We start from the raw sequence: 13,879 nt of genomic DNA, 5'->3' as shown, positions 1-13,879 counted from the left end.
CCTCCCTCTCCTGTAATATCTCATGTGGTTAGCCTCGATGCTGCCATCTTCTGTAACCTCTCAACATATCAATATAAACCTGCGGGTCTCCATGTATGGAGATTGAGATGTTTACCCATATTTTCTACACATTCAACTTGCTTGTAATCTGAAACTACCACAAAAGACTAGCTAGTCTGAATCCGTCAGAGGAGGCTCCTTTTCCAAGCTAATCCTAATTTATTCTCAAATGTACAGCCTGCATCTACAAGTGCTGGAAAGGGTCACTTAGTCTGAAATACTAACCCATCAGAGGAGGCCTAGAAATCTGCCCTGCAACCACCTACAGCAAACTAGCTATGTAATACAGTATTTGCTTTTGAAAAATGAGACCATCTGCCTGCCTATTCATTCAGATGAGCTAAGATCATTTGTATTTTTTTCTCACATATGCGCCATTTGGTATTGGGAGAAACAGAGAGATAGGGGAAACCAACAAAGAAAGAGAGCACAAGCAGAAACCACGGAGCTAAGAACAAAAACTACAGAACAAAGGGGTAAAATAACAAACAGGCAGACGCAGAATGGTGGGGAAACAGACTTGGATATGGTGGGGAAACCTTCTCCGGGACAAAAACCCTACCATATTCAAATCCTTCTCCCTAATACTACTGTTGAGCCCCCACATAACAAACTATTGTTTCAGAAGTTACAACAACTTTGCTACAATTGTGCAAACTGGAAACTGATTGCAGATTGATGGAATGGAACTGTAAAAAAAAAGGAGGAGCACAAATATGGATTGCAGATGGAATAGAACCGTTGTCCTCAGATCTTCCAATTTCCAAGTAGTCCAGCTATTGGTTCCAGCTCGATCGCCTGTCATCCAGTCCTGCTTGTACTTGAAGAAGAGAAAATTGTCAGGAAAGCAATTTTGTCTCCCCAAATACAACAAAGCAAATTTGGGAAATAAAAATGGAGAGTTTCTACTTAACCCACACAGCACGGTACCACTAGTACATTAACAGGTTAGAATTTTTTTTCAAAATGTTGCATGCATGGAATTACTCAAAACATCAGGATTCTATACGGGCTAATTAAGCATGGGAACTAACAAGCAGAAAAAAGACATATGATGGAATACAGGTAGGTATGGTCAACAAGTTCAGCGTACTTTAGTAATAAATGATACAAGTTGGATTTTTACTGCACAATGCATGAGTTATTTCCAGTATATAGGGTATTCTGGACATTAGAGAAGTAAAAGCTGGACAGAAAACAAGTTTTAGCACAAATACCTTCGGCGGGATCTTCTATAGACCTGCTTCACTTCCTTCAAGTTTGGACACCCCGATATCTTCACCTCCTTTATATTTGCAAGTGCCTCTACTCCACCAATTGAAACTAGGTCTTGACATTTCTCAATCACCAATTTCTCGAGTGATACAAGATTAGTGCGCCAAATGCTGCCTGAAATGGATGTTATAACATTGCATCCATTAATTTCAAGTGAGACGAGGGATGTGAGGTTCTGTAGGCATCCGGGAATAAAAGGAGAGATTTCCCCACATTCCTTTAAGAGGAGGCTTTGGAGGTATGTTGGCAGCACCAAACCTCTTTGCCACTTGAGACTTGGGCACGAATAAATCTTCAGATGTTTAAGAGAAGGGAAACTTGCAAACCTTTCAGCTGGCAGGGACTTTAACTTCAAACAATTCCAAATTTCAATTTTCTCAATGGCAGGTAGATACTCTTGTGTTAGCAGGTCGTGAAGGGTTGATAATTTATGACAGTCAACAAATTTTATGACAGTAAGGGACGAGAATGCTCTAATGCTGCCAGTTCCTGCAGAAATGGAACTATTAGGGGAGCCTTCAATAGATGCAAGAGATTCAGACCGAATATGCAGCTCTCGTAGTGCTGGAAGACTCCACGTTTGCAATTGGATGGATGTGATAGACTTGCATGATACACTAAATTCTGTGAGGGAGCAGCAGTCGATATTGCAAAAGAGACCAGAATCCCACACGTCGAGCTTCTTAAGGGACTGCGAAACCAATCTTTTAAGGCGGATGTTTGGACAACGGAATAAGGACATTTCTTCAAGGAAATGAAAATCCCCACACTTTTCAGTTGGTACTGATTCTAACATCTTGCAATTGATAATCACTATTTTCTTGATGCCTGGTACATAACCTGGATGCAGAAAATCTTCAAGGCTTGATATATTTTTGCACCCTTCAATTCTTACGTCTGCGAGAGACAGGAATGCGGGTATCTCTGTTGGAATAAGCCACGGCGTGTGTTGTCGGGCTCGTCGGGCGCGTCGGGTGCGCGCGGGATGGGCGGGACACACTGGTAGCGTTGGGCTCGTCGGGTTCGTCGGGCGTGTCGATGACGCGCGGGACGGACGGGACGTGTGGGATGCAGTAGCGTGGCGTGTGTGTAGTGTGTTTACTTGTAGCAGTTCCATGTGTGTAGCGTGGCTGTGTGCGCATGTGTATGACGTGATAGTCAGCGGCGTGAGTTAGTTAGCCAGATGATCAGCAGGCTGTTAGCGGCGCCCGTTGGAGCTGGCCGCGTCGTCCGTGTGGCGCGCGCGTCGTGCGTCCGTGCATGCATCGGATGGATGAGCTAGCTATTTGCATGGGCCGATCAAGTCAGTTTGGTAGTGCATGGATTAGTGGCCACGGCCGGGTCATGTGCGTCGTGGGCATGCAGATCATGCCCGCGCATGCAGCGCGACGGATGCGTGGGCGCTGCGTTTGGCCAAGGCTACAAAGCCGTCTTTGTAATCCAGTGAGTTGGTACTCTGGGAAAGGAAAAGTAACGGGGCTGTGAAGCCGGGTGAAACTCCAGTGTACCGTGTGCTCCTCCTTCTTTTACCTCTAGCTACGAGAGAGAGAGAGCTGCAACAACAATTGGTATACAGAGCTTCGGTTCGGGCGATCACCGGCGACCATGGCGCTCGTCCCACACGGCGGTGGCGCGGGCGGATCGGCGACGATGGCGATGCCGATGCTAACCGCGGACAACTACACGGTCTGGGCCATCAAGGCGCAGGCGATCCTCGACGTCCACACTGTATGGGAGGCGGTGGTGCCGGGCGACGCGGCGGTGAACGCGCGGAAGGACAAGATGGCGCGTGCGTTGCTTCTCGGGGCGTTGCCGGAGGATGTGCTGCTGCAGGTGTCGACGAAGCTCACCGCCAGGGAGGTATGGGACTCCCTGAAGGTGAGGTTCGTCGGCGCCGATCGGGTCCGTGCGGCGAGGCTGGGGACGCTGCGCGGTGAATTCGACCGGATGAAGATGGCGGACGGCGAGGAGCTCGACGTGTACGGCGGGAGGCTCGCGGCGATGGCGGCGAGGTATGCCAACCTCGGGGAGACGCTGGGCGACGCAGCACTTGTCAAGAAGTTGCTGGATACGGTGCCGGATCGCCTCTTCCCCGTCGTCGCCGGCATCGAGCAGTTCCACGACGTGACGACGATGGCGTTCGACGAAGCGCTCGGGCGGCTGCGTGCGTTCGACGAGCGGGTTCGGCGCCGTGGACAAGATGGCGGCGAGCGCGGGGGTGAGCAGCTGCTCATGACGGCGGCGCAGTGGGCAGCACGGGAGCGTCAACACGGCGGTGCTCGGGACGACGACGACGGGCGCAGCGTGGCGTCGGGGAGCGGCGGCAACAGGCGCAGGCGCTGCTACAAGTGCGGGGAGCATGGGCACTTCCGGCGCGAGTGCCCACAGCTGCGGAAAGGACCGGCGGCGGAGCAGGCCCTCTTGGCCGGTGCCAACGTCGACGACGACGGACTCCTCTAGGCCGTGGCTTAGGGTGTGTGTGTTGGAATAAGCCACGGCGTGTGTTGTCGGGCTCGTCGGGCGCGTCGGGTGCGCGCGGGATGGGCGGGACACACTGGTAGCGTTGGGCTCGTCGGGTTCGTCGGGCGTGTCGATGACGCGCGGGACGGACGGGACGTGTGGGATGCAGTAGCGTGGCGTGTGTGTAGTGTGTTTACTTGTAGCAGTTCCATGTGTGTAGCGTGGCTGTGTGCGCATGTGTATGACGTGATAGTCAGCGGCGTGAGTTAGTTAGCCAGATGATCAGCAGGCTGTTAGCGGCGCCCGTTGGAGCTGGCCGCGTCGTCCGTGTGGCGCGCGCGTCGTGCGTCCGTGCATGCATCGGATGGATGAGCTAGCTATTTGCATGGGCCGATCAAGTCAGTTTGGTAGTGCATGGATTAGTGGCCACGGCCGGGTCATGTGCGTCGTGGGCATGCAGATCATGCCCGCGCATGCAGCGCGACGGATGCGTGGGCGCTGCGTTTGGCCAAGGCTACAAAGCCGTCTTTGTAATCCAGTGAGTTGGTACTCTGGGAAAGGAAAAGTAACGGGGCTGTGAAGCCGGGTGAAACTCCAGTGTACCGTGTGCTCCTCCTTCTTTTACCTCTAGCTACGAGAGAGAGAGAGAGCTGCAACAACAATCTCCTTTAAGTTTATGCTGTTGAATCCATCACATCCTTGAAAAGCGAGTGATTCTAAACTTGGCAAGTTTGGTGGCTGAAACCAGCTTGGGAGTGAGGAGTCGCCATAATTCTGGAGGAGCAGAGACTTGAGGCTGATAGGAGGTTGTAGAACTTCAAGCACTTCTCTCTTCTTAGCCTGAGAAGAGGCTGATAGGATGGTTGGAAACATACCAAAACCCCAGGGCGAATGCATATTCAATGTCAACCTATCAAGATATTTCTTATTTTTCAGTTCAGCTTCAGCTGCCCGATCCTTACTTAGGGCGCCAAGATTATTTATCACCAAGTATCCACGAATTTGGTTCAGATTCTTTATTGACCTAATTCCTTGTCCCTCTTTATTGGCCGAATCAAGAGTTAATCCTATTGCTTCGAATTTCTGCAATCTGGTCAACTTCCCAAAATCACCGGGAATTTCTAGCTTGCATTTCTTGGCATATAAAATCTGCATATGATATAGCCAACAGAAAGTTGAAGGAATCTTCTCCAAAGAACAAGCTCTGGAGATTTCAAGGTACCGAAGATTCTTCTAGTTGCCAATATTATCTGGTAACTCATCTACAGAGGCACAAGACATCACACGCATACGGAGAAGTTCAGTACACCAGCGACCCATCACAATACCTGCATTTCTTCCTAAACTCTTTTTGCAGATTAGGGTACGCAGCTTTGTGTACTTGCATAGGCTCGGCAAGTTGGAATGGTCAAATTCACTGCTAGGGAGTACGTACAGATGACGAACATTCTGGGGAACTATAGCAAAGTCACTATTATTTCTTAAGATGAAGCAGTCGTCCTCTGAAACCTTTTGTGCCATGTCATGCAACAAGTCATGGATTACATATCCACCACTAACCTTTTGAAAGAAGGACCGTGCTACAAGGTCTTCAAAATACTGACAGCCAACATCTTGAATGGGAACACCACCTTGAGGCTCCACAAAGCCTTCTGCTGCCCAAATTTCAGCTAAATGCTCCTTGCCAAATTTGTAATCCTTGGGGTACATAGCACAGAATGCGAAGCATCGCTTTAATTTGAATGGTAAATACATATAGCTCAAGCGAAGGGCAGGTAAAATCTCAGTCTTCTCTTGTTTCAACCGCCACAGTTCACTCTCAAGTATAGATTTCCAATGTGATACTTCAGGGTTTGCTTTCAACATGCGTCCGAGAGTTTTGGCAGCCAAAGGAGAACCCTTCAATTTAGGAACTATACTTCTACCAAGTCCCTCTAAATCGGGATCATTGTCAGATTCCTCAGATCCAAATGCACACAATTTGAAGAAATTCCAAAATATGTCCTCATCCAGACCATCTAACCTAACAGGCTCCATTGTGCGCACCCTGTCCCTAACATTTGGACATCTAGTGGTGACCAACATCGCACTTCCCTCTTGGGCACTTGTAAATGGTGCACAAAACTTCTTCCAACACTGCCCATTTTCCTTCAAGGCATCATCCCACACGTCATCAAGGACTATTAATAACCTTTTATTGTTCACATGGTTAGAGAGAATCTCTTGAAGAGTATTCAAATTACCAGCCGTTGCCTCCTTTCCAGTAAAGGATTGTATGACCTCTTTAATTAGCCTCTTCACATCAAAGTCATCTGAGACACAAATCCAAATTATCTTCATAAAGTGTGACCTGACTCGTTGATGGCTGCAGATATGTTGGGCCAAAGTAGTCTTTCCAACACCACCAAATCCATCCATCACAAGAACAGGGAGACTTGATTCACTATTAAAATGGTTGCTTGCTGCTGTGCTTGTTGATGCATTGACTGAACTAGTTGCTCTCTTGCGTTTTGAATTTATAGGCACATTGAGAAATTCTAATACTTGCTTCAGCTCCTTGTCACGACCAAATATTTTTCTTTCAATCGGCAAAGAGGTGGTCTCCGGCCTGACTAATGTGTCAAAGCGTTGTGCGACTCCACGAAGCTCCATTTTCTCCAGCTGAACCGAAAGATGATTCAACCTTGATTGGACAACACTCAGTTTGTTGAAGCTTCCTTGGATGACGGTGTCAAAGAAGTCAATGAAAGGAGACTGGCTTGCATTGCCCTCCGCTTGCACCTTCTTCTCATACCATCTGAACTCATCAATAAGGTCCTCGGCATCAAACACTGCATCCTTGAGATTGGGAAGGATTTTTGCCACAGCATCATCGTGGCTCCTCCATTCTGCTTTATTAATGAGGTCGTGCATTGCAGGAAGAGTATCCCTCAAAACTTGTAGGCCACTCTCCAACTGCAATACACGACCCTGGAGATCTTGCTCCTGTGAGCCACTCCATTGAGAGTGCAGTGATGAAATGGCAGATCTGGCCCACTGCCAGAAAGTGACACACTCATTGAAGCCACTGATGGCCCCAATGGTAGAAGATAAGCTCATGGTGGCTGGAGTTATGGTGTCGTCCTGCGACCAAACAGTGATACGCAATTAGCACTGCGTAAGTAAATTTTACAGTCAAAGTATTTAACAAGCCGACTATCATAGGTAATTGTTTACTGCAGATACGTTTCCACCAAAAATTCCTATGAAATTAGTTACATGAAGTGAAATAAACTTGTCTTTTACAATTATTAACAAAGATACTTTACTTTGGCTAGAAGTCCTATACACTGAGATATTCAAGTGATATCTATTCACATATGGATGTAAGAGAAAGAGCCTGTGCAGGAACAAATGGAACATGTGCGATATGATGGAGTTAAAACATGAAAGAGATGCCCCTAATTTTATGAATTTATGCGACTCTGGAAGCAGTACATGAAAATACCAAATCATATTCACCACCTACTTCACATCTTCATTACAGTGTGTTCTGTTCCGCCTGTTCGTCTCCGCTCTAGTTCTGTCTTCCTCAGCTTTGCTGAATTTCCTTCAAAAAAGAAGGTTTCTTGTAAGCTAATACAGCTCACTGGATTCTAGTTCTAACAACAAACAGAAACAAAACAAAAAATGGTATGTGGAACGCAGAAGGAGAAATCAAGATGTAGAAGAAAGCAAAAGGTTCAAGAGGGGGCTGCTCACCTGGATTGGTGCTGCTTGGCGTGGACGAGCGCTCACTGTCAAAAGCACAGGAGGAGGAGGAGAGAAATGAAGCTAACAACCTTGGATGGGAGTGAGGGAGGAGAGCCTAACAAGCTACAGGAGTCAACCCTCACAGCTTCTGGGAAGTTTCCAGGAAGAAGCAAGCCATGGTCCTGGCTCAAGATGGCAATGGGGACCCGAAACCCGCGTCCCCGCAGGTTTTTGCCCTATTAGGGGACGGGGATGGGCGTCTTTTTAACCCCGCGGGGCTGCTGTTGGGTAAAGTATAAAACCCGACATGTCTCACGGGTTCAAACCCATTTCAACAATACCCGAACCCGAAACCCGCCATCCCTGTCAAAATACTACAAAATACTACAGTAAGCGTATTTGAGGAATACAATCTTGAGAGTGATGATGATCATGGACAACCATCTTGCTCATTCTCTTCTTTGCAAACTCCAGACCTTATGTCACTCTTCAATGAACGTGTTGCTCAAAAATGGCTAGCATCCGAGCTAGATCGTTACTTGGAAGATGAGCTAGTTCCATTGTCCAATGATAAATTCAGTGTGTTCGATTGGTGGAAAGTTGGTGGAACACGCTATCCATCTTTGAGGCTGCTAGCACGTGATATTTTCACAACTCCGGTCAGCACGGTTGCCTCAGAATCATCATTTATCACAAGTGGTAGAGTTCTAGTTGTAAACGGTAGAGCTCCAGTCCTTATGTTTGCTTAAATCTGCCGATTTCCCCGTGGGTTCCCCGTAGGTTTGGAAAACCCGATGGGTTTAGGGGACGGGCAAAAAGCTAGCCCCGCGCACGGTGACGGGGACGGGGACGGGCTTGCGATTTTCTCGTGGGGATGGGTTTGGGAAGGCAAAACCCAATGGGTTTCGTCCCCGTTGCCATCTTGAGTCCTGGGTGAGCTCACAGCTTTGTCTGTTTGCCGTTGCATACAAAATTCATGATGCTACCTGCTCCTTGTTGTTATGCTAAATTCATTACGCTACCTGTTCCTTATTGCACACAACATTCATGGTGCTACCTGCTCCTTGTTGCATACAAAATTCTGGGAAGCTTCCACGAAGAAGCAACCATGGTCCCGGGTGAGCTCACAGCATTGTCCGCTTGCCGGTGCACCAGGTTGTAAAGCTATGGTAACATATATTAAATTGTTGATGCTACCTGCTCCTTGCTTCATACCTTAGATCATATACTTTTCTCCCAGGTATCTCTAGCATTAACGAATAAACTAAGCGAGCGGAATACCGACATCCTCGATGACGCGTATACTGTGTGAAAGCAAGAAAACAAATACCCTGCAGCAAGGCAAAACAGACAAATGAAGAAGTATTATCCCTGTAAGCCAGCGGTAATACACGCAAATTTAAATTCAGAAGCCTGTTACTGCATCTGTACTGTATTAATATGAAAAAAGGGTACCATAGTCGCCAAATGACCTTCATACATGGAAAAGAAATTAAATCGTGGATCTGGTAGAAGAAAGCCGTCGATGAGTGTTTGCTGTCAAAAGTGCAGTGGCATCATTAGCAGGGGAAGGAGAGAAATGAACCTAGCAATGTTGGATGAGAGAGAGGGGTGGGGGGAGCCTATCAGTCTCCAGGAGTCAACCTTCACAGCTTCTGGGGAACTTCAAGGAAGAACCAGCCATTGTCGCGGGTGAGCTCACAGCTTTGTCCGCTTGCCGGTGCATCCATGTGTAAGCTATATTATTATTTCTTAGCTTTATGACGCTACCTGTTCCTTGATGCATTCTTAATCACATTCAGGATGCTACCTGCTCCCTTGTTGCATATCTAGAGGGAGTATTAATGTTAAGACACTTATTTTGGGACGGAGGGAGTATCCCTTAATGATAAAGTTGTATTAATGTTAAGACACTTATTTTGGGGCGGAGGGAGTATTACTTATGTCTATATCTGGAGAAAAGAGATGTGCTCTGCTGGTAAATGAAAGCAGAGGATGCTATTCCAGGAGCAACAGAAATGGGTAAAGACGCTATGCTTAATTCCTTTTGATAATCAAAGGCATCAAATGCTTATTAAACAAGTCAAAACTGACGCTACTAATTTGGTTGGTAAAATGTAAGTACGTCTGAAGAACATTTGCTTTCTCTTGTCAATGCAAACGAATGACTTGACAGAGCAAAATGAATGAATGAAAGATCGCTTCTTTCTTCCTTCATTCATTACAAGTAATGCATTGATTACTCTATCTCTCAAATCTTTCTCAATGTACATACACATATGAGCGTTGAAGATGTTTCATTTCCTTCATCTCTTGGTGATCTCGCTCTGCAGCTTGTCGACAAGCCGCCCGTCCAGCAGATTCCGCTGAAAACTTATCAAGTTGTGGGTAAATAACCAAAATTTACTTTTACTATTGACAATTATAATGGACTTTGACTCTTTTTTATGACAATTATGCTAGCTTGCAAAAAATACGAAGATAAAACAGATGATGGATGCAGCACATGCCACATGCAAAATCAAACACCAACACATGGGTGAGGCTAATCTACCTTGAGCTTGTACCTCTGCTGTTGCACAGTGCACTAGTCCCTTCTGAAATGATGTATAACCTGAAGAACATGTGCAGGTTCTCATAGCAAGCAGCCTGAGGCCTGAAGCCAGCTCTGTTACATGTGCACACTGCAATAAATTCCTTTCGAAATAATCTATCCATCCTGGAAAACAAGTGCAGCTTTCTGTTAGCTTAGTTACAATCTGGAATGAAAAATTATAATTACTGCGCTCTTCTGAATTAAACCTGCTAATCCAGAAACCTCACAAGGAAGCAACAGTCAAGTGATAATCTTGGTTGCAATAATCAAAGAATTAAACCATATCCTCTTCTTTTCTGGCAATTATGCTAGCCTGCAAGATAAAACTAAAATATGCATACATAGACAGCCTTAAGAACATGTCTCAGATATGCGCAATGACTGACTCCTGTGCTATGAAAATCTGATGATGAATGCAGCACATGCCACCTGCCATACCAGAAATAAATGCTTAAGAACATTATTACTAATTGTTCAAACTAATCCTAGCTGACTCTGGTCAAGGCAAACCCAACACAGAAGAGTGGTCTGTGTCAAACATGATGATGTTGCGTATGCATGGCGTGTACAAGAAGGAGTTCACCACCGTTGGGAAGTAGTTAGTTAGATGAGTATCTTGTAATATTTATCTCCTCTTATCTCTAGCTTTTCTTCCTTTTCAAGTTGTAATCTCCTAACCGACTTGTACACATATTTGGGCTCGCAACCCCTCTATATAACACGCAACACGTCTGCCAGGATAGGCAAGACGTTTACCGCAAGTCGCACATGGTATACAGAGCAATCTTCTTCCACTAAACCCTAGCTATCCCATCTCCGTGTGCAGCCATGTCTTCCTCCACCTCCTCCTCCTTCCAGTCGTCGCTCAGCGGTGGAGTTACGGAGAAACTCTCCCGCACCAACTACATCCTATGGCGGACACAGATCACGCCGCAACTGCGGGGCGCCGGTGTCTTCCACTACGTCGACGGCACGGCCACCGAGCCGGCCAAAACCCACACCACCAAAGATGCTGCTGGGAAGGAAACTGAGGGGCCAAATCCTCTTCATCCACTTTGGGTGAGGGAGGACCATCGGGTCCTAGGATACCTGCTCCAAAACCTCTCCAAGGAGGTGCTCGTCACGGTGACCGCGATCACCACGGCGAGGGAACACTGGGTGGCGCTGGCGAGCATGTTCTCGTCGTAGTCACTCAGCCGCGTCAACAACATCCGCACGGCACTGATCAACGCGCAGAAGGGCAATCAATCGGTGGCCACCTACTTCGCCGCCATGAGGGGCCTCGCCGATGAGCTCGCCGCGACGGGCAAACCCATCCAGGACGATGAACTCATGTCCTACATCATCCATGGGCTAGACCAGGACTACCAGCCCCTCGTCTCTGCCTTGGACGCCCGCGTCACTCCGGTAACACTTGATGAACCCTTTTCCATGCTCGGCAATTTTGATCAACGCATGGCGCAGTACCACGGCTCCGGCAGCGGCTTCAAGTCATCGGCAAACTCCGTCTCCAGAGGTCGCGGCGGTGGCTCTCACTCTCGTGCCTCCTCTCGTGGCAAGGGAAGGTTCGGATCTGGCGGCAGTGGCGGCTACTCCAACAACGCTCGTGGCGGCGGCTCCAACAGGTCCCGCGCGGACTTACCTCGCTGCCAAATTTGTGGCAAGCCTGGTCACACGGTGAAGGACTGTTGGTACCGCTACGAAGAGGATGATGGTGACTCCTCACAAGATGAAGAAAAGGTGGTTGCGGCCGCCGATGGCTCCTATGGGATCGACACGAACTGGTATGTCGACAGCGGTGCCACAAACCACATCACCAACGAGCTTGAGAAGGTCACCATGAAGGAGAAGTATCGTGGCAAGGACCAAATCCACACGGCCAGTGGTGAAGGTATGGGTATTCGTCACATTGGTCATTCAATTTTTAATACCCCTAGTCGCAAAATACATCTCAAAAGAATCTTGCATGTTCCTAGTGCCCACAAAAATCTTCTGTCTGTTCATAGAATCGCCATTGACAATCATATTTTTCTCGAGTTTCATCCTTATTTCTTTTTGATCAAGGATCAGGCAACGAGGAAAGTTCTTTATCGAGGTAGATGCGTTCGAGGGCTCTACTCGTTGATTCCGGAGTTCAAAAGATTCAATAAACAAGCTTGTGGTGCTATCAAGCTTTCGTCCACACGATGGCACGATCGTCTAGGACATGCCTCTTTTTCTTTAGTTGAAAAGTTACTTAGGAAAAATAAGCTCCCGTTTGTTGGTGAGCGAAATATTGAAACTATTTGTGATTCATGTCAGTGTGCTAAAAGTCATCAATTACCATATCCCATATCTACTAGTGTCTCCACTAAGCCTTTGCAATTGATCTTGTCTGATGTGTGGGGGCCTGCTCCCTCCTCTGTTGGTAGACACACCTACTATGTGAGTTTTATCGATGACTATAGCAAGTTCTCATGGATCTATCTTCTTAAAAAAGGTCTGATGTGTTTCAAGTTTTTAAAAACTTTCAAGCACTTGTTGAAAGGAAGTTTGACAGCAAAATTATAGCTGTCCAATCTGATTGGGGAGGGGAATACGAGAAACTCAATTCCTTCTTCCAAAATATAGGCATATCCCACCATGTATCATGCCCACAAGCTCACCAACAAAACGGGTCAGTCGAACGCAAGCATAGACACATAGTTGAGGTCGGTTTGGCTCTTCTAGTAGGGGCGTCTATGCCCCCCAAATTTTGGGACGAGGCGTTTCTTACAGCTGTCCATATCATCAACATGCTTCCTAGCCGTGTCATCAATAATGGAACACCTATCGAACGCCTCCTCCATGTCAAACCAGACTACACATCTCTCCGTGTTTTTGGATGTGCATGTTGGCCAAATCTCCGTCCGTACAATAATCGCAAGCTCATGTATAGATCAAAACAATGTGCGTTTCTTGGCTATAGTGCCCAGCACAAAGGTGTCAAGTGCCTTGACATCTCCACCGGACGGGTTTACATCTCACGCGATGTCGTGTTCGATGAGACCAAATTTCCCTTTGCGAGTCTACATCCTAATGCAGGAGCTCCCCTACGCAAGGAAATCTTACTTTTACCACCTCACCTCTCTGGTTATGATCAAGGGGGCATTAATAATTGTGATGATCGTATGACTAACCCTACTACTAATAGCCTTCATGACTCCTGTGGTGATGCAGAAAAAAATAGTGAAGAAATCGTCGAAAATTGTGAAGAAAATACTGCAGCAGATTCATATTTTATGTGCCCTGAGCTGGGAATCAAATCTCCCTCGGGATCTGCCCAGGAGCTGCAGCGCAGCGAATCCACCTCGGGATCGGTGCCTTGCAGCGAATCTGCTGCGACAGCCCCGACAGCCGCAGGCGCGCGTGCAACCGTGACAGCTGCAGGTGGGCGCGCCGAACCACCCGCGTCGGCCACGCGGCAGAATCTGGATGGCCGCGGCGACTCCCCTCGTGTGCGCCAATCACCGTCCAACAGATGGCAGGCTGGCACTGGCCTAGGCCGCGCGCGGCTTGAGGCCCAACCGGTCGTCTACAAGCGGCGGGCAGCGACTCGCCTGCCTGAGGCGGGGACAGACCCTGACGAGGCAGGGCCCAGGCAATCACGAGGCAATGATGATGCGGCTCGGCCCAGATGTTCTGTGGCTGGTTTGCCGCTTGCGTCGTAGCGGACGACCACAGAAGATCCCGACCAAACTGACGCTGCCGACACCACCGGTTCTGGAGCTGCGTCCG

The 13,879-nt window shown here is 47.8% G+C and overlaps 1 pseudogene; it reads right to left on the bottom strand.

The window, feature by feature from the left end:
- Positions 1 to 708: 708 nt before the first annotated feature.
- Positions 709 to 7,695, bottom strand: LOC119357348 (annotated as a pseudogene).
- Positions 7,696 to 13,879: the final 6,184 nt, after the last annotated feature.

The sequence above is a fragment of the Triticum dicoccoides genome, chromosome 2A, assembly GCF_002162155.2.
Source record: "Triticum dicoccoides isolate Atlit2015 ecotype Zavitan chromosome 2A, WEW_v2.0, whole genome shotgun sequence".
Classification (NCBI taxonomy): Eukaryota; Viridiplantae; Streptophyta; class Magnoliopsida; order Poales; family Poaceae; genus Triticum; species Triticum dicoccoides.
The sequence above is the reverse complement of the archived record's forward strand: the minus strand, read 5'-3'. Positions and strand labels throughout refer to the sequence as shown.